Source organism: Lissotriton vulgaris, chromosome 3_1 (assembly GCF_964263255.1).
Source record: "Lissotriton vulgaris chromosome 3_1, aLisVul1.2, whole genome shotgun sequence".
NCBI lineage: Eukaryota > Metazoa > Chordata > Amphibia > Caudata > Salamandridae > Lissotriton > Lissotriton vulgaris.
In genome coordinates, this window is record NC_141689.1 from 1,806,347,756 (window position 1) to 1,806,371,675 (window position 23,920).

Here is a 23,920-nt window from a genome sequence, read left to right on the forward strand (position 1 = left end):
GATAAATCTCAAAATAACCTGTCAACTCAGTCTGCCTCCCATCATTCGATACAGGATTTCTATCAGGTATACATAGTTCTTTATCTATCCAATTCTCTTTGTACAGTTCATTCATAATCATTGTCATTAATGACCCAGAATAAACTAGTATATACAACACGTTTCCATCAACAATAATGTTCTCAAAAGGATCAACACAGTTTGATTCACCTCCTTGAACCACTAATATCACATCTCTTCCATAACTTTCTCATCCTCAGACCCACCCCAATCTCCCTTTCAGGTACCAAATTGACCTTATCCATATTGCACACTTTAGCAAAATATCCCCACCACAAATAAAACAAACAAAAATATTTCTTTGTTTGAAAAATGTATTCTTCCCTTCTTTTTTCTCACCTTCTCCTTATTTTGAACCCATTGCTTCTAATTCTAAGACTCTTTCACTTGAGCAACCCCACATTGCTCTCTGCAAGTTAATTTCTTGCACATCTTTTTTGATAATTCAATACTATTTACTATATCAATTGTTTCAGAGAAAGTGGGGTTTTATAATGTCAAGCGTTTTTCTTGGACTGTCTTGTCCCAACATCTTACTGCGATTTGATCACATATCATCTGTGTTGTAAAATTCTCTCATTCGCAATCTGCATCAAATATTCGTAATAATGCTACTTAGCAATCAATCGATTCAACCTGGTACTGCTCTCTCATGAACAATTTGTGCCTATTAACTATCAGACTAAGCTGAACATCGAATTGTTTTTCTAATTTCTTCACCACTAACTGAAACGCATCAATGTCGTATGTAATCCTAAGTCTGTATGTTTTCAAGTGGTTCTTATGTAAGTCAAAAATTTGCAAATTCTTTTGTCCGCTTGTAACCTTCTTCATTCTAAAACCAAGGTACGAAGCTGAGTAGACCTCTCAGAGAATTCTTGGAATAGATTCCTGGCAGAGAACTTCTGAACTTAGGCTACTCCTCACTTACTCCTTCCCTAGTACTAGACCTAAGTTAGGTACACCGGGGTAGGCGTATTTTAGAAGCACCAGTTGAGTACTTTTGGTCATTATTTATTACTGTATGTATTTTATACATGTTATGCACTTTATGGCTTACAAACCATATCATGCTTTTACAGTACTACTTTATAATAATGTTCGTATGATATGCATTGTACTTTATAACCAGTATTACGATTGTAGCAGTTCATTTCCAATGCTTGAGAAAGAAGACTGTTCAATAAATACTTTTATTGAAAACGCCCGTCTCTCTATTTCTCTGCATCTCTGGTGAAACGAAGCATGCACGATTGACTGAGTAAAATAGTTATCTATTGTTTCCGCGACTCTAGAGATTGATTTCTTATTCTTGGGAAACAAAGTTGTCATGTTTATGCGGTTGTCAGAAACTAATCCCTTCTTGTTGTGGTAAATAAAGTATTACCCTGTCATAATTTCTATAAATAAACAAAGGGTCATGCATTAAATGAGAGGCAGAGTCCGTGGTGTCCGATTCAAAAGGGCTTTATTTCAATATCTCGAGTTAGGGGAGAATCGGTTCCATCACCACTAAGGTTCAGGAAGGGTCTTCTAAACTTTATTCACAGAGTACAATATTTATGCATTCAATTTCGCAGATAGGGAGGAGCGCTCCAGACAGAGCAAGAGAAAGAGAGATAAGAGCATGTAGGCGTGCATGAGGGTGTACATGTGGGCGTTTACTTGAGGAGTCATAGGTGGGTGGATACATGGAGGGGGGTTGCATGGCCAGCTGGAACTTTGCCCTACTTGTGTGCGCAACTTGATCATGACGTGCAACTAACGTGTAACTGGGGGGAAGCTGACTTTCGGTCTGGTAGGGAGGCCTTCAGTGTCAGGGCGACCAGCACGTCTGGTATTATCTGATATCTTAAGTCCGGGGATGTATTATCTGAAGCAAAGGTCACTCATCAACAAGAGCCAGTGTGGGCATCTATTTCTTCGTTCATTGCGTGGGGGCCTTGAGCTTTCTATGGACGCGAGCTCTGCAAATCACTTAAACGGAGACAGAAAGGCTAGGCCCTATCTCTACAGACGGGTTCTGTTTACCTTCTTAACCAGGCAGGAATGTGATTCTGTAGAGCAAGCAGATAACTGTTGTGCAAAATACTGTCTTGGCACCCCGTGCTGGGCCTCTCTCGGCTGAGCCAAAAGTATGCAAGGTCAGGGATACGTAGCTGCAGCTCTCAGAGTGTCTGGAGGCCTGAAACCCTAATTCGGAGACTGGCTCAGGCTGAGCCACAAAATGGGTTCATCTCGATTTTAAAAGTGCACAATGCAAACACATGAGCCACATGGGCCTCAATGCAAAATTAACGTTTCTTTCATGGGAGACTTGATGACTGACATCCCAATGTGGGACGGAAATGCAGAGGCATCATTATTCAGGCCACAGAGGGAAAATGCATGGGTGACATGCACATACACTAAACGTTGGGGTACACGCAGGGGACACATTGGCCATGTAAAATTTCATTTTCCTCATTGTGAATTCGAGAACGTTTCTAGTGACCTCTGAGCTAGCTGGCACTCACTATTAAGTTTAATATATTCGGTAGAGACCTAGTCGACTTCAGTCCTACGTCTAAACTACAGTATATATTATTCCAATGCGCAGAGCCTATTGGGAATATAAGAACTACACTACCGTATTTGGGTCCAACCTGAGAACGCATGCGTCACAAAACACTGATAGCACTTAACATGTATACATGCTGCAGATTACAGACACACAGTATGATTATGTGTGTGTATCACAGATGACACAAGAGTATCAAAATGTAAACATGTGCATGACACACAGTGTGTGTGTGAGTATCACAGATGATACAAGAATGTCACACTTATTGAAGCCTCTCAAAAATGACCAAAAATCAGCAGATAGTACTTAATCACACAATCTGCAATCCTGTCACCTGCAGAAAGTGGTGTCCATTGCCAAACTTTTAACTACTTACACCCAAAAAGATATTGACAGCTTTATTTTATTATGAAACTCCTTTACAACGGTATTGTTTAATGTATGCCCCAAAACAACATGGACATTGAGTCGCATCATACAAAAATGGCTAGAAATCACTCTGTGTTAGAGATTACTCTCTTGCTGGTGCCTTGCCTGGCAACCATTATAATTATCCTTAGTGTCATTCTCTGACTTTGTCAGAGTGTTTCCAGCAACCAGAGTCACGCAAATGTATTTTAGACTCTTGCGAAGAAGCACACGCCTCTCGAGCTCACACTGATCATGCACCTGTATATTGAGCACACCTCTCAAGCTCACGCTGACCATGCACCTGAAATCTCCTCTCTGGTCGCTCTGGACACGCACCTTCCTCAGACGTTTGACCACTCATGCTGAAGAGCTGAAAATTTAGGCTGTGCCGCTATTCTTTAAATCAAAGCAGTACGACTGTCCCCTTAAATTAGCGCTGCGGACTGTCCTGATCATATGGAGAAATCTAGTCTTGTCACGTGGCCAATCTGCTCTGCTGGTGGTCCGTGCTTCTCCCGGGTGGCTAAAATCTGTAGTCATGGATTCTTGGGTTGGGGTCAGAGTCATCGCCAAGATTGTGTTAATTCAGGCCAAGAAATACCATGAATCTGATGTGATGAGTAGAGCCTTATTGTACACAACCACAACCCAGGCAGCGTCAGAACCAACTGCCACCAGTTGAACATTAATTGGCAAACCGTCCAAACAGTCTAAGATCTGTCCACCAACACTCGACAGAATCACACTGCCAGATAGGAATGAATCTTAAATTTACATCACCACAGGTACTTAAAGTTTTTCCTCATTATTACGCAAAAGGCAACTTCCATCCTATATAAGGCAGTAGAAACCAATGTTCTTTTAAAAACAAAAAAGTCTGTCAATCATCTAAACAGCTCGGACACACTTCTGCTTCTCTGGACTTCTTCCAGCAGTCATAATTGTAATTTGTTTTGTAAAAGCAATCAAATCTTAACTTCAACATTCTATATTAGGATTCAATCACATATTCTTCTCTGTGATCAAAAGGGGTATATCTCAGTGGGGTATCATTTGCTCGATTGTAGAATGCATCATAACTCAAGGTCTAAGGCCTGAAGATAGTTTTCTGTGAATTCTAAACAGGTGTTCTTAAGGTGTTTGTCATGAATTCTTTAGCATTGTAGTTTATGTTTAGGGACTATTGGTTGAATGTCTTTGCTTCTGCTACTTTCACTTCCCCACACCTTAACATCTCTACCTTTATGTCAACCTACCTTTACTTCTCCCACATATGCCTAACACTAGAGTGACTTTTACTTCACCCTCTTACTTTGTCCTATCTTCTGTTAATCTCTACCACTAAACCTTGCAATACTTCTAACCATTTTATCATTCTTATATTAAACATGATTAAATTAAGTTTATTAATACTAACGTTTACTCTGAATTGAATTACATTTTTTATTTAATTAAACTAGTAAGAATCCTTATGGTAAACCTGATCCCACCCAGAAATTAAACCAAAATATTTTCTATGTGCAATTAATACTAATTTTAACGTTAACCCTATTTTTAGTTATGTAATTACTTTACAATTATAAACGTTGTTGTAAACTCAATGCTAGACTTTCTCTTTTAATTAATATGAATACAAGTTAAATTAAATTAAGTTCACGTATTAGTGGTTATTTCATTCTTACTTTTACCCTATATAAAATTTAATTAGTACCATAAGTATACAATTATAAATGCTAATCTTTTAATTTGATTTAATCTGTTTTACTTTAAATTAAATCACATTCAGTTATTTAAACACATCCAAACTGTAAATGTTATTAGTTATTTCAAATTAAATGTAATCAAACTAATTAATTACAGTGCTACCAGACCTAGACTAACATTATTAAATTAATGTAAATTGAGTACTAATACTACAATGTAGTTATTTTTTTTACATTAAAAGTAAATTATCTTAAATTAAAAGTTATTTTCCGGACATTTGGGGAAGAGATGGCGAATCTCAGAAATCCAGGTAAAGCGCTTTCAAAGTAATTGGTGGGATGTACATGTCAGATGCAGAGAAAGGGAAAAAGTAAAGATCAGACCCTGTCATCCCTCTGCAATCTACCTTCCAACAACCTTTCATAAAGAATTACGGTTCCAAATCAAATAGCAATTAAATGCATACAGTGGGTTCCTCATTTAAATAGCAACATGAAGAAAGTTAATTTACTCAACATATTCATTAAAAACACCTACGCTGCCTCACATATAACACATCTTCTTTCAACGTCTTTGAAAATGCCCACCATTTAAATATAACACAGAAAGACAAAGTTTAAAAAGTAATTAAATATTTGCTGTGGGTGTGACCTTGTCAATATGGCCAAACCTCCTTCACAACTCTGCTGCGTTCATCAAATCCAGCAAAAACAGGAATGAAGTACACAGTAACAGGCAGCTTTGAAAGCTCCTATTGAAGAATGCGTTAAAATATGTAGACTAATGCTAGCAAACAACTGAGATAAGGATGTATGACGTTACAACGCATGCTTTTATCACGCATGCCTTTACAACGCGGTTTTTACTTCGCAAACCTTTACAACGCATAGCGCTTTGGGGTGCTGGATAGTGAATAGTTTAATTTACTATTCCAACTCCAGTCCCCGTGGACACTAGGGAAGGTGTTGGATAGTAAATTAAACTTATTCCCTATCCTAGAGCGCCCCCCAGCGCAATGCGTTGTAATGGTTTGCGTTGTAAAAGTTGCGTCGTAAAGGCACTGCGTTGTAAAAGTTGCATTGTAAAGGATGTTTCCCCTGAGATAATCCATAAAGAGCTATGCCCCTTCTTTCCTTCTCTTATCCCTGCCACGTTGATCCAACGCTCTAGTCAAAAGAGATTGAAATTAAGGTTGAGGGACATCCTTACTCTTGAGAAACCCTGGTTTCCCTTTGGCACTTATGGGAGACAATGGTGCTGCTGGGACACAGATGCAAGGAGCCAAATAAAAGGTGAAAAAGTTCACATCTGATATTACATCCTGGCTGGCAGTATGCTGGGTTTCCATGTCCACTTCTTTTCTCTCTATGAATCCTTGAACACTGTGGTCATGCAGATGGGCTGTGCGGCAGAGGCTGCTGATGTCCTCGGCATTTGGTGACTTGGATATAGCCTCTGCCATTGGCTTGAAGCCTCTGCTAGCCAGTGCCTGGGCCCTATGCCATAAAACATTCCTCAGAGAGGAGGAAATTCGATCCATAGGTTGGCAGCAGCCTGCTACCGGCGACATGTGAAGGAACAGAATTTGTATGGATGAATGAAAACTCTGAAATGAGTACTTTGGGTAAATCATACTCAGTGAGAAGAAATACCACTTCCCAGCAAAATTCAATCCGGGACTCTCCACCATAGCTATATTGAAATATTAAAATATCCATGGACATCAATTATTGACAATTGGAACCTGTTAAAATAAACGAGTCTGAAGCAAAGTATGGCTGTGACAACAATTGGAAATTTTGAATCACCTTATAGACGAGAACAGTGTTCAAACGTGCTGACATCACTTCAATTTATCACACTGTGCATCATCAGGCAACTGCAGTTTCCACCGCTCAACTGTGTGGTGGTTTTGGGATACTAGAATGTCTAAGGGAATATTAACTGAGACCTAGTCAACATGGACAAAAAGTCAACAGTTAAACCGACTCAACAAAATAGAATAATACAATACACTGTGGCAACAAAAGATGCACAAGAACGTGGCACTGGGACCAACAATGGGGAATGTCCTTTGGTTGCAGAACAGAAGGAACTCCCTGTGCCAATTCAAGTAGAAAAATAGAAGCTATATCTACAGATGTAAATCTACTCTGAGCTGACCTCAGATGAGTAGAGGAAAACGCACAAAATAATGAAAATGGAGTAAGAAACAAGAGTTTCACAATCTTCCCTCACCTGAGCAATGTTTTGCCTACCATCAAGAAGCTGCTAGACAACATAAAGAGATATTGTGCTGATCACAGTACAATTAACTCAGACCTACAGGATTCTTTAGAGGATCAAGTGCCCTTCTACTCAATTGGATCAAAACTTTTCTGAAAGTGTACTCTGCAGGTCTAAAGACAGCTAAATAGTTTTGATGCTGTTTATTAAAATCTAAATAAAAATGTACTTAAATACATGCTAGTATACCCAGCCAATGTGAGAGTGGTCAATGATGGTAAAATATATTTCTTCAGAGAGCATGAGTTAGTGTTTCACTGCCTTGATAGTTAGGGAAAGCGGCTTTCAAACTTATCAAGAACTAGGAGCCCTAATGGTGCAGCAATCACAGTTATTAATCAAACGTTACCAAGCAAGGCCACAGCTGTCCAAGATGGGTGCTTTGATCACTCAAACCACATAGTGGTAGTAGGAGAGGATGAAACACTACAAGTTGTGGGTTCCATTCCTACGGTATAATTTTGTGGGGATGTTAATGTTAGGAGAAAAGTTTTCAGTTCCATAAAATCCAATAGGAACATACAAAGGGTACACTGACTAGTGAAACAGATGGGCAGTGACAGGCTAAATGAGATAGGTACCTATGCTTAAATGGAACTGAGGAGCAGTTCAAATGTATACCTTGGAATGTCAGAGGCCTTGGCGACTATCACAAGTGACATATAATTGTTGTTTCAACACGGGCACAGATTGGGGCTGGCCTTGCTATGTATGCACTCTTACTGAAACCTAAACATGTAAAACTGTATTTGACAGCCTAATCAACATCTGTGAGGGTGTAGCCTTTTGGGTGACTCCATGAGGTACCACTATATGTAACTGTGTAGTATGGGTACACGGACAGCTAGGTAGTCAAGAAATGCCTGCTGAATATTTACACCAGAGTATAGACAATATTTTAGTTAACAATTGTTTTTGTTGTCTTGGCACCATATCTAGGTGTTGTAGTGGTAGATGCAAGTGACCTCAATTGGTGACCACATTTGCACAATCTATGGGGTAATACACATGCACTATCAACTAATGCCAGGCAGAACCTATTGCTGTTCTTTACAGAGTCCTTCAAAAAGCAGATCCAGTTAGCAAATGGAGGGAGCAACACCCCTATGACAAAATGTATTCCTTCTAATCTTCTCCTAACAACATAAACAGCAAAACAGACTACCCTATGGAAAATGTTTAACACATCCACAAATTCTTGGACATTTTATAAATGTGAAAATCAGATCATTGCTTCTACTAAAAACTTGTGAATGGGCTTGGCTATCTTCACATTCCCTCACATGGGCCAACAACTATCTTAAGCCATCTACATCCTCAAACATACAAACACAATCTCAGCAAACACACACTGCTCAATTACAACAAACAACCAGTGTCTCTACAACCACTAGAAAACCCCACAAACAATCTATACACCCTTCTACCCCTACTAACACACAATGGCACCATCACTCTCACACACCACCACACCTGTCCTATACCACTATCAAATTAATGCATCACCAACACAACACAAGCCCTAATTATTCATAACATTAATACCTTCAAAAACACACTCAATGTTCATACAAAACCCCAGCTCTACCCTCTACGTACTCGAAACAGGCCCCTTTCCAATACCAACAACCCTATATTCAATCATCTCACTTATCATCCACCAACAATACCATTCTCCTCCGTTTACCACAAATACACCACCAAACAATCCCAACACTCTATTCAGACACACATCTGACTTCATCCTGCTACCAAATCTAATACAAACACTCATAACCCCTCTTCATCCTAGTCGCTGCCGGCATTACTTGCAGGTGGGAGGGTGGGCGCGAGGGGTCATGGGGGGTGATTCGCTGGGGTGTCACAGGGGGGGTTGCGGGTAAAAAAACTTTTTAATTACTTCCTTACCACCGGCTCTCATGTCTTCTTGACTCCTGCCCTCCTACCTCCAACAGGAAGCAGGCAGCCAGGCTCCCTCCAGACCCTCCCCTAATCCAATGACATACACAAAACAGGAGGTGAACTAGCTGTTATATTCAAGGAAACAATAAACGTTACCAAAGATGATGACATTTCCATACAAGGTTGTGAGACCCTCATCACCAGATGCAACCCTTCACCAACTTCCTCCTGTAACTTCCTCCTTCGTTACAGACCACCACCTAGCAATGCAACATTCTGAGACACATTTCTAGACACAGTTTCAAACCTTATGATACTACATTCTAACCTATGCATACTTGGTGACCCAAACACATGGTTAGACAAACCCAATATGTCCCATCTAACAACTATCATTACTAGCTTAGACACACTGAACCTACATCAAATCATCCACAAACCCGCACACACATTGCTGGACACATCGTAGATGTCATTTTTGCAAAGGCAGAACTCGTTACCTTTCAAAGGATTACTCCAGTCACACGATCAGACCACCATCTGGTAGTTTTCCAACACAAACACCCCCATTCTTCTCACAGCAGTATTGTTCCCCCACTCCTTAAATGCCCCCCACGTTGTCTGTGAACCATATCACTCTAAAGCTGATTCCTACGGTATATGACCTGTATGCTTTTTGATGCACTATAACACCTAGTAAATAATTGTTTCATACAGACATGATCTAAGAACCCAAAATAGTCCAATTTTTAAAGATAAATTTGGGTATGAGTACCAAGCAAGACACTAAGGGCCTGAATCTGATGGGGTTAGGAAAGCATTCTCACCTAGGGCCTGATTCTGATACGGTTGGATAGGCCTCCTAATGACATTTGCTCCTTCCAAATTGGATCGGGAACATGGCCCTATTATGATACGGTTAGGAACATATGCTCCCATTGAAGTAAATGGGAGTCCAACCAAATCGGATCGGGAAGCATTCGGATGCATCGTACTCCGTCGGTCGGAATCTACCGATCCGAGTGGGTCGGAAACCATTTCCAAACCGATTCGGTCGGGAAGCTTTCCAACCCGCATCAGAATCGGGCCCTAAATGTGAGGTGAGACCATGAAAGTGACACAAAAATTGACTTTCTGGGCATATATATGACACTAGCGAAGACTAACCAGATGCATGAGGCTAAAATAACCAATGCATTATCCTCATTATAGTTATTAATCATGTAGTGCTTTGTTCGTGTTTTGCTTCTGTGCAATTCTTGATACATATTTCCCTCTATTGAGAGCTTATCAGGCCAGTGTGGACGTGTTATTGTGAAAATAGTTACATTGTCATAGCATAAGGCCTTCCTTTCATTCTGGCCTCCATGTTACACTGAGAAGTTCACAGTTATGTTGTTTAGAATTTCATCTTCTGCAGCACAGTTGCATCCAAGCATCGGCTTCAAGGCAAACTTACAATTTGCTTATGGAGTATTGTGATTTGGATTAATGTAGTCTTGTGTTTTCTCACATTTCCCGTCATTATGTTAACCTGGCACTGCTATGGTTCTTAGACTAACACCAACTAGAGCAAAAGGTCTATGGCAGTTGCAGACTGGCATTTCTGCCACTTTGGCATTTTCCAGGTGGGCTGCAGGCAATGGGGCAGCTTTAAGAACTAGATGGGCTGAGATGACCCAACCAGTCAAGTACCCCCGGCTAGTTTGCAGTTCTGCCCTGCCTGTCAAGGAAGAAAGTGTGAGGAAAAGTATTTCCACATTAATAATTAGAATGGCAGTAATGCATTGGGACATGCAAATTTGGGCAATTAAAACTGGACCCTACTGTAAATTTGATGCTTAAGATAAACTGCAAAACATAAATCTATAAGGTCCCAAGTGTGTGGGAGAATAGAAACAGGGAAGTACTGTTAAGGTCGAGAAACACACACCAACGTCATTAATGTTTGTTTGTTAGAGCTCATCTAAGATATATATATATTGTGGGCAAAACTAACAAAAATAACTCTCGCAAAATCCTCCAAAACCGTGCATTTTGGGGCAGATATTATATACTTGTGTGCCAAGTCTGTTTGACTTTACTTTTGACCCCCTTCTAGCTATTTCGCAAATGCATTATTCTGGCATTGTATTTGCATTTGCAAACCACTTCTTGCACATTTTATCGATTAAAGTGTGACCTGTATTTGAACTTTAGCGGCTAATTCAAGGGTAAGTTCATATTTTGTTTTGACAATGAATCAAACTACAAAAGAGGGAGAAGTCATCTAAACGTGAAGTCAAATATTAACTCAGATTGCAACTAAGTATATTTTTCTAAAAATGAAAGGCATGTATGTGTACCCATGAGTATTCTTCTCTTCGGTGTCCATTTTCCCATTGAAATAAGTTTAAAGAGATAATGTTACTTAATGGGAGACCTGGAAACTTTCTAAAAATGTGCTGAAAGTTTGTGGGCATGCTTCCATCGTTTGGAGTTGTATATGTCATCACGGTGTTGGTTAGTTTCAAGGTAGAAATTGACATGGTCCCGCCTTTGTTATAGTCAGGAAGGGTCCCTAGAGTATGATGAACAAACTGACTAAGGCTAAGGGACACATTTGAATAATTTCCTGGCTGTTAATATTTCTTAGAAGTTTGAACACATCTTTGTAACGCCATGAAAAATGTGAGCTTTGCAGGCACACATTAACGCTTTAAAGATAGCCTTTTAAAAGTTAATACAAGATTCTTAAAAATGAAACTGTTCTTGTTTATTTATTTGTCAGCTCGAATTCATTAAATTCATCAACATTACATAAAATGCTTAAAAGACGTAACAAGATCAAAAACAAGAGATTAAAAAACTCTAGATTCCGTTTTTGGCGATAATTACTTAATATTTTAAATGCAAGCTAGCATCTTGACCACCAAATGTGCAACAAACTAGGTGACTGATGTTGATGTTAATGTAAAAAGTACAAAACGACCTTGGTGCTGTTTTGATCTTATAAACCAAGCCTCTTGGAGGAATTCAGACACAGCAACACACATATGTAGTTAGTATCTGTTTTACAGATCTTTGATGCTTCCCAGTAAAGCTTAATCCCTAGGGTTAAGCAAAGTGATTTGATCCACTTTGAGCGGAGTTGTTTATACACTCAACATTTTTTAAACTAGTGTCACTTGCAGGGCATTTACTATATAGCCTGTCCTTGAATCTGACCAACTACTCATAAAAGATGGCAGAGTGAGAGTGCCCAGCCTTAATTGTACACACAATTTCCTGGAGAGCGTGGTTAGAAGATAAACAAAAAATTCGTCAAATTCATAATCAAACTTTATATTTAAAAAAAGAACCTGTTAAACTTCCCAGCGAAGATGAATTCTTCTTTTTTCCTGGGCGTAATGCCTGAAATACTTTGCGATGAAAGACACATTAGAGGAGAAGAGGCTACATTTGACCACAATTCTCCAGGTTACCTAATAACTTAGCCAACGGATCTTTAGTGCTTCTGGTCTACTAATAACATCGCACAGCCCTGCTCTAAAATGGTCTCGTTCTTTCTTAGACCAAACTCTGATCCAGTATAAGATTGTCTTTAATCTAGCACACTTGTTTATCAGTTGCAGACCTAGGTTTGAATGCAGGGGTAAGAAAGGGGTACTCTGAGACAGCCCTAATGACAATCTTATAAAAGTATTCTCTGCAGATAAAAGATCTGCAGCTCCAGAGTGGCCCCACAATTCTGCTCCATAACTTGCATGTTAACGGCTTGAGCTCTATAGATCTCTTGAGTGGGGAAAATTGAATATCTCGTAAACCCCCTGAAAAATGTAACTCTGGCATATGCCCTGTCTTTTAGCAGAAGTTTGCTCTTTACAATTTCCTTCCCAAACGTTTGGAGTCAGTCAACCTAATGCCTAAGTACTCACAGTCCTTTACTCTTTCGAGGACATTGACACTTTCAATCAATCAATCAGGAGTTTGTTAAAGCGCGACTACTCACCCGTAAGGGTCTCAAGGCGCTAGGGGTTGGGGGGGGGGGGGCTGGGGGTGCAGGTCCTATTCCATCAAGGAGGGGGTCTGTCGAAGAGCCAGGTTTTGAGGTTTCTTGCGAAGATGGGGAGCGATGTTGTCTGTCTGAGGTGGAGCGGAAGGGCGTTCCATGCTTTGGCCACGAGGAAGGAGAAGGAGCGGCCTCCCGATCTGGTCTTTCTGGTGCGGGGGACCATGGCGTAGGAAAGCTGGGCTGATCGTAGGGTCCTTTGGGGTGCGTGGAATTTGAGTCGGCTGTTCAGGTATGCTGGTCGGGTGCCGTGGAGGGCCTTGTGTGCATGGGTGAGCATCTTAAAGGTGATTCTCGCCTCGACGGGGAGCCAGTGGAGTGTGCGCAGGTGCTGGGAGATGTGGCAGTGTTTTGGCAGGTTGAGGACCAGTCTTGCGGTGGGGTTCTGGATGTTCTGTAGCTTGCGGATGAGGTTTTTGTTTATTCTGGCGTAGAGTGCGTTGCCGTTGTCGAGTCTGCTAGTGACCAGGGCGTGAGTGACTGTCTTTCGGTGTTCGAGGGGGATCCATTTGAAGGTCTTATGAAGGAGGCGGAGGGTGTGGAAGCAGGAAGATGAGACAGAGTTGATATGGCGGTCCATTTTGAGCTCGGAGTCCAGGATGATTCCCAGGTTGCGTGCGTGGTCTGTGGGGGTTGGCGGGTTTCCGAGGGCGGTGGGCCACCAGGTGTCGCTCCAGGCGTCGGGGTTTGGGCCCATGATGAGTACTTCTGTTTTGTTGGTGTTTAGTTGTAGGCAGCTGTTTTTCATCCATTTGGCGACGGCTTCCATGCCTTCTCGAAAGTTGCGTCTGGCGGTGTTGGGCTCGTTGGATAGGGAGAGGATGAGCTGGGTGTCGTCTGCGTATGACACGATGTTGAGTCCGTAGGTTCTGACGATGGGGGAAAGTGGAGCCATGTAGACGTTGAAGAGCGTCGGGCTGAGGGAGGAGCCCTGGGGGACTCCGCAGGTGGTAGGTGTGGGGTCCGAGAGGAAAAGGGGGAATCTGACCCGCTGCGTCCTGCTGGAGAGGAAGGAGCAGATCCAGTCGAGGGCCTTGTCCTGGATTCCTGCATCGTAGAGTATTAGGGTGCGGTGGGAGACTGTGTCGAACGCCGCTGATAGGTCGAGGAGGATGAGGGCTACTGTTTCTCCTTTGTCCAGTAAGGTGCGGATGTCGTCTGTTGCGGCGAGGAAGGCGGTTTCCGTACTGTGGTTTTTTCGGAAGCCGGATTGGGAGGAGTCGAGGATGTTGTGTTCTTCAATGAATGTGGCGAGTTGGCTGTTGATGGCTTTCTCGATGACTTTCGCTGGGAACGGGAGCAGGGAGATGGATCTGTATTTTTTGAGGTCGGTGGGGTCCCCTGAGGGTTTCTTTAGGAGGGGGTTGACCTCGGCGTGTTTCCAGTCGTCGGGGAACGAGGCGGTCGCCAGGGAGCGGTTGATGGTTTGGCGGAGCATGGGTGCGATGGTGTTGGCGGCTCTGTTGAATATGTGGTGGGGGCAGGGGTCCGTGGGGGCCCCTGAGTGGATTGACTTCATTGTCTTCAGTGTGTCTTCGGTGGTGAGGGCTGTCCAGTCATCAATCGCTGGTTTCCGGGTGTCGGGGGTGGTTGGTGAGGGTTCAGTGTGTTGGTTGTCTTCATCGAAGTTGTCGTAGATGCTCTTGATTTTGTGGTGGAAAAAGATGCTGAGTTTGTCGCAGAGGTCTTGTGAGGGAGGGATATTGGTAGACTCGCTGGTGGGTTGGGCGAACTCCTTGATGATGCTGAAGAGCTCCTTGCTGTTGTGTGCGTGGGTGGACATTCTGTCTTCAATCGCTTTTTTCCTCGTTTCTCTGATGAGTTGATGGTGGGCGTTGGTGGCGGCTCTGAAGTTGTTGTGGGCTTCTGTGGATTTGGTGTTTCTCCAGGCCTTTTCGAGGCGGCGCATGTGCGCCTGGACTCTCGAAGTTCGGTGGTAAACCATCTGGCTTTCTGGGCACGGTTATTGTTGTTTTTCTTGAGGGGGGCTGTGGTGTTGGTGCTGTCCGAGATCCATCTATGCAGGGTTCGAGCTGCGGTGTTGGGGTCGTCGTTTTCCGCGATGGTTGGGGTGGAGTTGTTGAGTGAGGAGGTGAGCTGGTCATTGGTGATTTTGGTCCAGTTTCTTTGTGGAAGCAGGTGCTGGTGTCTGTGGATGGTGGGTGTTCTGAAGGTGAAGTGGACGCAATGATGGTCGGTCCATGGGAGTTCGGTGGTGTGGCTGAAGGTGATGGACTTTCCTGTAGTGAAGAGGGGGTCGAGGGTGTGTCCTGCTGAGTGCGTGGGCTCGGTCGCGATCTGGCGGAGTCCAATGTTGTGGAGGTTGTCCAGGAGGCATGTGGTGTTGGGGTCCAGTTGATTGTCGAGGTGGAAGTTGAGGTCTCCCAGCAGGGTGTAGTTGGTGGATGCGATGGCCTGCGGGGAGATAATGTCCGTGATGGAGTTGGCGAAGGGTCCGTGGGGTCCAGGGGGTTGGTAGATGAGGGTTCCTCGGAGGGCGGCGGTGGGGCTGGCCAGTATCTTGAAGTGAAGGTGTTCCATCAGGTCTGTGGACTCGTCAGGGAGTGTGCTCAGGCGGAGGCTGGAATTGTGGACGATGGCGATTCCTCCTACTGGGTGGGTGGGGCGGTCCTTCCTGGAGATCTTGTATCCTTGGGGGATGGCGATGGCGATGTCCGGTCCCGAGGTGGTGTTGGTCCAGGTTTCGGTGAAGAATGCTACGTCTGGGGTGGTGCTGTCGAGGAGGTCCCAGATTTCTGTGGTCTGATTACAAGTTTGGCAGTCAAAGGACTGTCAGACTTGTGGTGGCGCAGCGGTCCAGCCACCACCGCACCGGGTCCGACCGTCCGATTACGAGTTAGGTGGTCAGACCACCCTGGCACGGCCGACACCACCACGGAACCGCTGTTCCCTGGAGGTGGTGTGGTGGTCCAGAGGCTGCAATATGCTTGGCTGGACAGCTGTGGTTCCGTCTCCTCTCTGCCAGGGTTTTCATGGCGGTTCCACTGCCATCAAAACCCTAGCGGAGAGGAAACAAAGGGGGCCCTCCAGGGCCCCCTGTACCTCAACCGCATGTGCATGTACACAGGGGGCACTAAATGTGCCCCCCTGTGTGCATGCACATAGGTTCCTGCACGGCATGGACTTTTGAGTCCATGCCGTGCAAGACCCTCGTTGTGCAGACCCATTGGGGTTCCTTTTTCAAAGGCACTGTTGCCTTTGTAAGAGTTACCACTGTGGGACCGCCATGTCGCCTGCCCGCCAGACTACTTAAAAGTCGTAATGTGGCAGGCGGGCAGGCGGTGGTGGCCTACGCAGAGCAGTGGCGGAGTAGTTTGCACTGCTGTGCCACCGCTCCGCCAAAATTCATTATCAGGCCCCTAGATTTATTCTACACCTGCAAGACTTCCTGGAATTAAATTCCATATTGTTTAATTCAGGTTTTTGATGTAAAAAATTGAGGTTTAAATCAATTTGCCAATTATTTCCATGTTTTGGTGACACTTTCGGAAGGTGAGTCCTGTCATTTCTGATCTTCCGTAAAACGCACAATCAAAAAATGAAACAAATACAGCTAAAACCAAGATCTCCAAGTTTTATTTAGATAATTGTCTGTGAGAGGTATAATTTCATTGTATTTATTGTGAGGTTTCCACTGTAGTATTTCTTTCTATTTTAGCCTCCACCCCTTACTTGATCCCCTCTTACATTTTTCCAAAATGTTTTCTTTTTTCGGTCGAATGCTACTAGTGTCAAGTTATTACAGTGGGATTAGAAGAAGAATGGGCTCTAGGACGGGAGATGACAAACTCTTTCCTCACTTCCCCTCCTTCTTAAATGTGTGCTTTCATTGGATCCTTCCCTGTGCTTTATACAACAGAACGCATCAGTGAAAGCCGGGTACATTGATCATGTTTTATGCAATAGATGCAGCCTTGATAAACCAGGAGCCACATATTAACTGTAATGGGAAGGTTTTTCCGTTTTTTCTGATTGTATGTATTTGTGGTTCCCTTTTTTATATGTGATAGACAAGAACAAATACTATTGTTTTATTTGTGGAGCTTTTTGCAACTGCTAAAGTCTGGCTAATCCAGGTCCTTAGTGGGAGGAATGCCCTTGGCATCTTCATTTGCTCTTTTTTTGTGGGGTTGACATATACACATGTTTGTGACACTTGCATTTTTGTTTGCTACACCACTTTGATCATATGATTGTCAAAAATGCACAGCCAAGCTCCAACATTTGTGCCTTACTACACAATTGTCTCATTCCACAGTGTGGACCTCTAGTCACTGTGGGAACTTTAGGAAGATGACTGGCATGGGAGCTCAACAGTGTGGTGCTGTATGTGACTCTTCACAGATCTTTGGCATATTGCCCTCTTGTGTCTGAAAATGTACATGGCGCCTGCCTAAGAAGGCAGAACGTTGGAAAAGTGTGCATTGTCATCAATAACAGCCCCGTGCAACATACCGTACATTTTGCTCCAATGTGTGCTGTGCAGCTCTTTTCATTAGAGTTTACACAGCACTCTGCTCTAGTTGATGAACATGTGCAGCACCAATGATAGCAGAGTGGTGCACAACAAACAGGGAAGGTAAGACCCAGTGCCACTTTATCACCTTTGCCACCAATTTCAGATCCTCAAACGTCCCAGTCATGTCCGCTTTTCACATTACCAACCAGTAAAAGCTCCTCACACTTCCTAACACTGCCAGTCCCTTTCCAGCCACGGAAAGTGCCACTTTCACACCCGGTCCCTTAGTGGCAGCTTTCATACTGCTCCCTCCTACCAACTGCTACTGCTTCCCAGCATCTTTTCATGCTTCCCATCAGCATCTGATTCTCAAGTTGCCCTCACCTGTGACTCAGACATTTTCCGGAGGCTAATAGGTAACTTTGTATTCCACGAGCAGCCAATCAAAACGCAAGCAACCACAAAAGGGGTTAACAAAAGCAGTTTATGACAATTTTTGCGCCAATTCTGTAGCCAAAGTGACAATGTAAATGTCATATAGACAGGATGACACTTTTTTCAAAAGTGTGACTTTGGATAGTATTTAACTATCAGGCGACTCATCTCCAATTTCGGTTCGTTCTATGAACTCGGTGTAAGACATTATCATTAGAACAATGCCAAATAATTATCATTGCACAATGAGAAACAATTGCCTTTAGCCATGCCGATTTCAGTATAGTGCTTGCCACACATCCCTCCCTACTTTGTTCAACACTTTTTACAAGTCTTTGCAAAATGTATAATTTTAATGTGCTTTTAAACGCATAAGACTTACTTATGTTTATGAGGTTTTGACTTCTTCATTTTTGTATTTTAATTATTTTATTGCATTCTGCATCTTTTTTGTCACGTAGTTGACCTTTGGAAAAAGGACCGGGCCTCTTGTCTCCGCTCTCAAATATCCATGGGCTTTTCAGCTGCATCGGTCGATTCCGTTTCTGAAATCAGATCGTCACTTTAAGTTCAATAATACGACTTTTATCAACTTCATAAATAAGCAGCTAAGAGCAAACAGGGTCTGCCTTTGAGTGCTCTGTTTAGCTGGGTTTAAGAGATTGCTTGTGAGTGACTGCTGACAGAAGGATTGGGATTGTAAATCAGAGCACTTTACTTCCCTGGCCCCTTGTAATAACTAAGCCGGCTGCAACGCGACCCTAAGAATTAGTGCTCAGTTTGAGCTGTTGGTTGGAGGTGGGGCTATCTAACATATTTTTTACAGCAGGTGTGTTCTCTCAAATACAAGTCCAAATCGCCTTACATCTGTTGTTTTTTTCGTTTTGTTATTTTTGCTTTAGGTACACTTTTTAAAAGATTAAGACTCTTATCTCTAACACGCGGCAGACTGCCCATTATTCTGGCTAACTCCCGATGGGCCGGCTGCATGAAAGGCTTCGGGCTAAGTCTTCTGTTGGTTTAAGAATGTCCCCTGGTGGTTTAGGCCTCCCCATCTTTAAGGGCAAAAGTGTGTTCCTAAAGCTGCCTTCTGAAGAAAACTTTCTGTGTGACAGCTCCTCCTTCCAAGTAAACAAACCCTGGCCCCTCACAGGCACATCTGCACACCTCTTGTGCAGAGTATGCAGGGCTGCGAGAGGGTCATCCTTCCAGCCACCTGAGGCATCTGCCAGAGCATGGGTACTTTCACATATTTTCCCAGAGGCCAAAATATGTGGTCTGTGGTGTGACCAAGGTCTGTATTGATTCCAGCAGAGTGGTGGTCAGGGCAAAGGGGGCGGGGCTGTATTGTGGACATAGGGAGAGCGAGGCATGTACATGGTGTGAACTGTGAGACCTGGAGTTATTTGGAGGGTTTCATTCCATTATGCAATCTGAATTAAACCCCAAGTTTCTAGAAGAGTCCTAGATTTGGCAATACTTTGTTATGTTGTATCTGGGTTGCTATTCCACCCTGGAGTAAGCCTTTTCTGCTTGCTATCGTTACTCTTGGTGACTCAAGCTTACAAAGGAATTGGAATGAAATTGAATCTCATACTTCAAATTCTCCTTATATTGTTGGTGTCTAATCAGTAAGCATTAGAAGTGCTTAGAAGGTAGCGAGTGCTGTAAAAAATACTTGACAAAGACCCCCACAACAAGGTGTGTAATTCATTAAGGTGAGCAGACACAAACACCTAACCTCCACTGCAGGATATGAGACAATGAGAAGGTTGTAGCCCTAGTAGTATGAGAATCTACGTTTAATCCTGACCTTAGCACTTTGCCAAAATATTGTTGCATAAACTGAGACTTTAGCTCAGCTCTACAAGGTTTGTTTTCACACCAACAGAAGAAACAAGTGAAGCACCAATGATTTCATTGTGAAGGACAGGTTACTATAGCACCAAAGAACCTCACCCAATGCACTGTTGAAGTGTTGTCAATGCTTTTGGATTACTAACAGGACCAAACCAGGGGGGTGGTGGTGATTGGAAACAAAACCATTATTTTACTCTCAAAAATCACACACACAACTGCACTAGGAAAAACGCACTTTAACTAAAAAGTGTTTTATTTCAATAGCTTCAATCTGTTGTTTAGCATATCTAAAATAAACGCACAAAATATCATAACAGCACATGTGAATGTTGTGAACAGCGAGAATAAAATTAACATTTCTACCATCGTTAAAATGTCATCTAAAAAATGTAACACCCTAAAACCTACTTCTATGCGCTGCACTAGGAGAGGATGGCATAGTACAGCTTGCATCTAGAGTTACTTAGGAAGAATCAGTACATTGCATACCTATTTACACCAAAGCACTGTAGCTGTCAAAAGTCGGGGAGACCATGTTTCTTGCTAAAGGTAAATCAGCTTCTGTCCTCCCAGACCTGGGCTCGATATCAGCTTTCAGTAGGAGGTGCAGCTCAGCAGCATCTTTGGCAGTCAAGATCATCTCTGACAGTATCTTCTACGATAATCCTTGGCGAAGGACCTTTCCTGACAAGTGGTCAAGTGTCGGTCCTTTTATATCATATCTTAACCAAGATGTGAATTTCCGACATCAGCTTAGGAATGTCTGCCATAACCAATGTGCATCAAGTCTAAGATGCATTCTTATAAACAAATGAGGTAAAAAAATGACAATTCAGATAACACTATTTTGGCTATTGCTCTTATTTGACCTTGAAATATAAATTACAAGGCACTTGTTCCAGACTGATGGTATGCTATTTTAATGTGAATTAATAGAGTGCACCTACACCAAAGATCTCTAGACACTGAAGTAAAACTTTATTTGTTGGCTTGTAGTCAGCTCAATTAAGTCTCATGAACTTATTTGAACGGACAAGTCTTCAGATTCTTCCAGAAGGAAAGAATATCCGCAGTTTACCTGCACTTCCGATACTTGGGAGTAGTGAGCAGATTTTTATGGGCAGATCTTAAGTCATGTAGAGGCACATATTTTACATTTAATCTGCAATAAATTTCAGTGCTAAATTGTTTATGCATTTAAAGATCACGTAGCAAAGTTTGAACTCTCTCTGTTTTTGTACTGGGAGCCAGTGCAGCTTTTTTAGTAAAGGTGTGGCATGTGTATATCTTAGAACACCAAAGACCAGCCTAACTGCCTCATTCTGTTTCACTTGAAGTTTCTGTGAGGCAGCATCAGACAGACCAGCATAAACTGCATTAGCATTATACGGCCTGGGTAGTATGGATACTATCACTACTGCTTTAAGTGCTTCGAAGGTCTTTAGAGGAGCTATTTTCCTCATAATTGTGAGCAGAAATGTGCATTTGTGTACCAAAGAGTTCCCTTGGGTCTGCATTGGAAGATTACCATCAATCATTATCCCCAGGCTTTTAACTGCTTGTGAGGCGGGTGGTAGAGGGTCTACTCTTCTTAAGGTGTCTTATCAATGCCGTTGTCTGAGTGACGTGAAACTTTCACAGGTTCTTGAAAGGATAAGGATAAGCGTGTTTTGGGGCCCACAGGAGGGCCCCTTTTGGTGCACTGCCTCCAGTTGGAGGCCAAGGGGGCATCTATGCGGCCCCCTATTGATCCCTGCTCCTTCTGGCATGCACCTTGAGGTGCCTGCAACAGGGTGCAGTGATGATCCACACCTCCCATTTCACAATGGGAGTATGCATCATGGCCAGTTTACGGTCGTAATGCATGCTCCCAAAGTGAAATATAGGAATGTGACCGAACAGTATTCGGTTGCATCCTAATGTGGCTGTCGGGACCGCCGACCGGGTGTTAGTCGGTCCCATGGCCAAGTCGGTGTCGGGCGGAAGTGATTCTTCCTGATATCATAATAACCCCTCCCCTAGTCTCATAATCCACTCACTAATATGTGGTGTAGTGAGAAAGTTATGAACCTTGAAGCAAGTAATGCTACAGTGTGGTGTTGGTACTCTGCTACACCAACTACTTTGATAATGACCAAATCATACCCTTCCTCTGCCTTTGTCCTTTAAATTGCCAGCAAGTCATAGAGGTGAGTGAGCCACTGAAGGCTTGAGTGAAGCTCGAGCCAGATGCCTGGCTCTGTCTTGGCTTGAGGTTATCTTGCATCCTCAAGCCCAAAAAGAGCAAAGCCTTCATGTGTCTTCTGTCTAACACCTATGATCTAACCTCATGCAGTAAGAACTAAAGGCAAATCATGAACATCTAATGCAAAACAAGAGAGGGAAAGAGATTACCATCTAGACGCTGAATTTTACAATGTGAAACCCGAAAACCTGGGATCAATTACGGCTTCCCCAGTTGATCAAAGTGTGTAATTCTAGGCAACTGTTTTACTTCACTTTAACTCCTGTTTCACCTTTCTGAATGTTAGTGCTCAGTCAAGTAAACAGCAACAAAGTACTGTTTTTCACCAAGGGGATGTATTTAAAGGTCAGGAGGGTCTCAAGTGCCCCAGGCCATACAATGAGTATCCCTGCTTAACTTGAATACAAGAATAGCCACAATTGGTGTTAAAGTACCGGACCTGGCAGAAACCACAAGCCATAGCTGAGCCAGAAATCCATTAACACCATGGTCTGATTTAGTTTGGTGGAAGGGTTACTTCATCACAAATGTGTCAAATATCCCTTCTTCCTCATTACAAGTGCCTTAGGATATAATGCACTAGTAATAAGGCACATGGGATATCTGCTACATTTGTGACAGAGTCAACCATCCCCCAAACTCTAAATCAGGCCCTATGAATTTAACAAATTAACAGAAAAAATGTTAAATGGAGGGTTCTTGCAGGATAAGACAGTGGAAATGATTTTCAATCATAGGGAAGAATGTTCTTTGTAATTAGAAGAGATGGAACCAGATGGAACCCAATCAGCTCTTCTAGGCCTCAGTTGAAGGCCAACGTCTTACAGAAAATTCTACCTGAAGACCAATTATTTTCCATGACAGGCAAACAGAATTCTTGTTAAGATTAAGGCTTCCTACAGCTCATCTTAATTCCTCTAGCCTTCGGGTTTCAATACCTCTGGGAAGAAGAAAGTATTATATATTATGATAGGAAATCAGTTTACGAGTGATAGCAGCATTCAAATATATGTGTAGGTTGAAGAAACAACTATGGAACAAATATACTTTAAAGCATTATCGAACCACTTGAGTGTCTTGCCTAGCAGAAATTATGGAGGATGTAGGGCTGAATCAACATGTGGCCCACAAAATGGGCAAGTACATCTTCACCAACAAAATTACAGATACTTGGTTTTCTTCTTAACTGCGGGTGGGAGACATCCGGCCTATTACGAGTTGGACCCTGAGAGCCTCATTGCAAATGGGCGCCCGCAATGAAGGCTTATGTGAGCTCTGTGTAAAATATCTGATCTTTTTGGTCCAGCAAATTTGCCAACATGTAATACAGCACAAATGGCTCAACCAGGAAATGGCAGTTGGAGTGGCCATAAAACATCAAAATGGAGAACACAGTAAGGGAGCAACTTCAAGTGAGATTACACTACTAAACATTAAAATAACAACATGCTATGTTAAACAAAAAAGAAAACAAAATTTTAAAAATGTAAATATTCCATCAACATTATAACAAATATATTTCACTAAAATAAACCACCCCAAAAAATAGTATGCACTTCAATACATCAAAATATTATTACAAAATATACTTACAACAAATTCTAAAATTCAAACACTAAACAAAAATTGTTTAAAATATATACATATATAATACATCCAAAATGAAACAAATACATAGAAATATATATTCAACGTTAACACTAATTGGTGTTCCCCATAAAAAGCACTAACTGAAAAATATTCGAACTTAACAAACATTAACCAATAAAATTAGTTTATAAACCAAAGCAACCAATAACATTTGTAGGAAGGTGGATACCTGACTATGGTTACCCCAGATTTTTTGCCTAGTGTTTAGCTGGTTTTTGACTTAGTTGGCCTGGGATCCTGCTAATCAGGGTCCCAGGCTATCTGCTCTCTCTG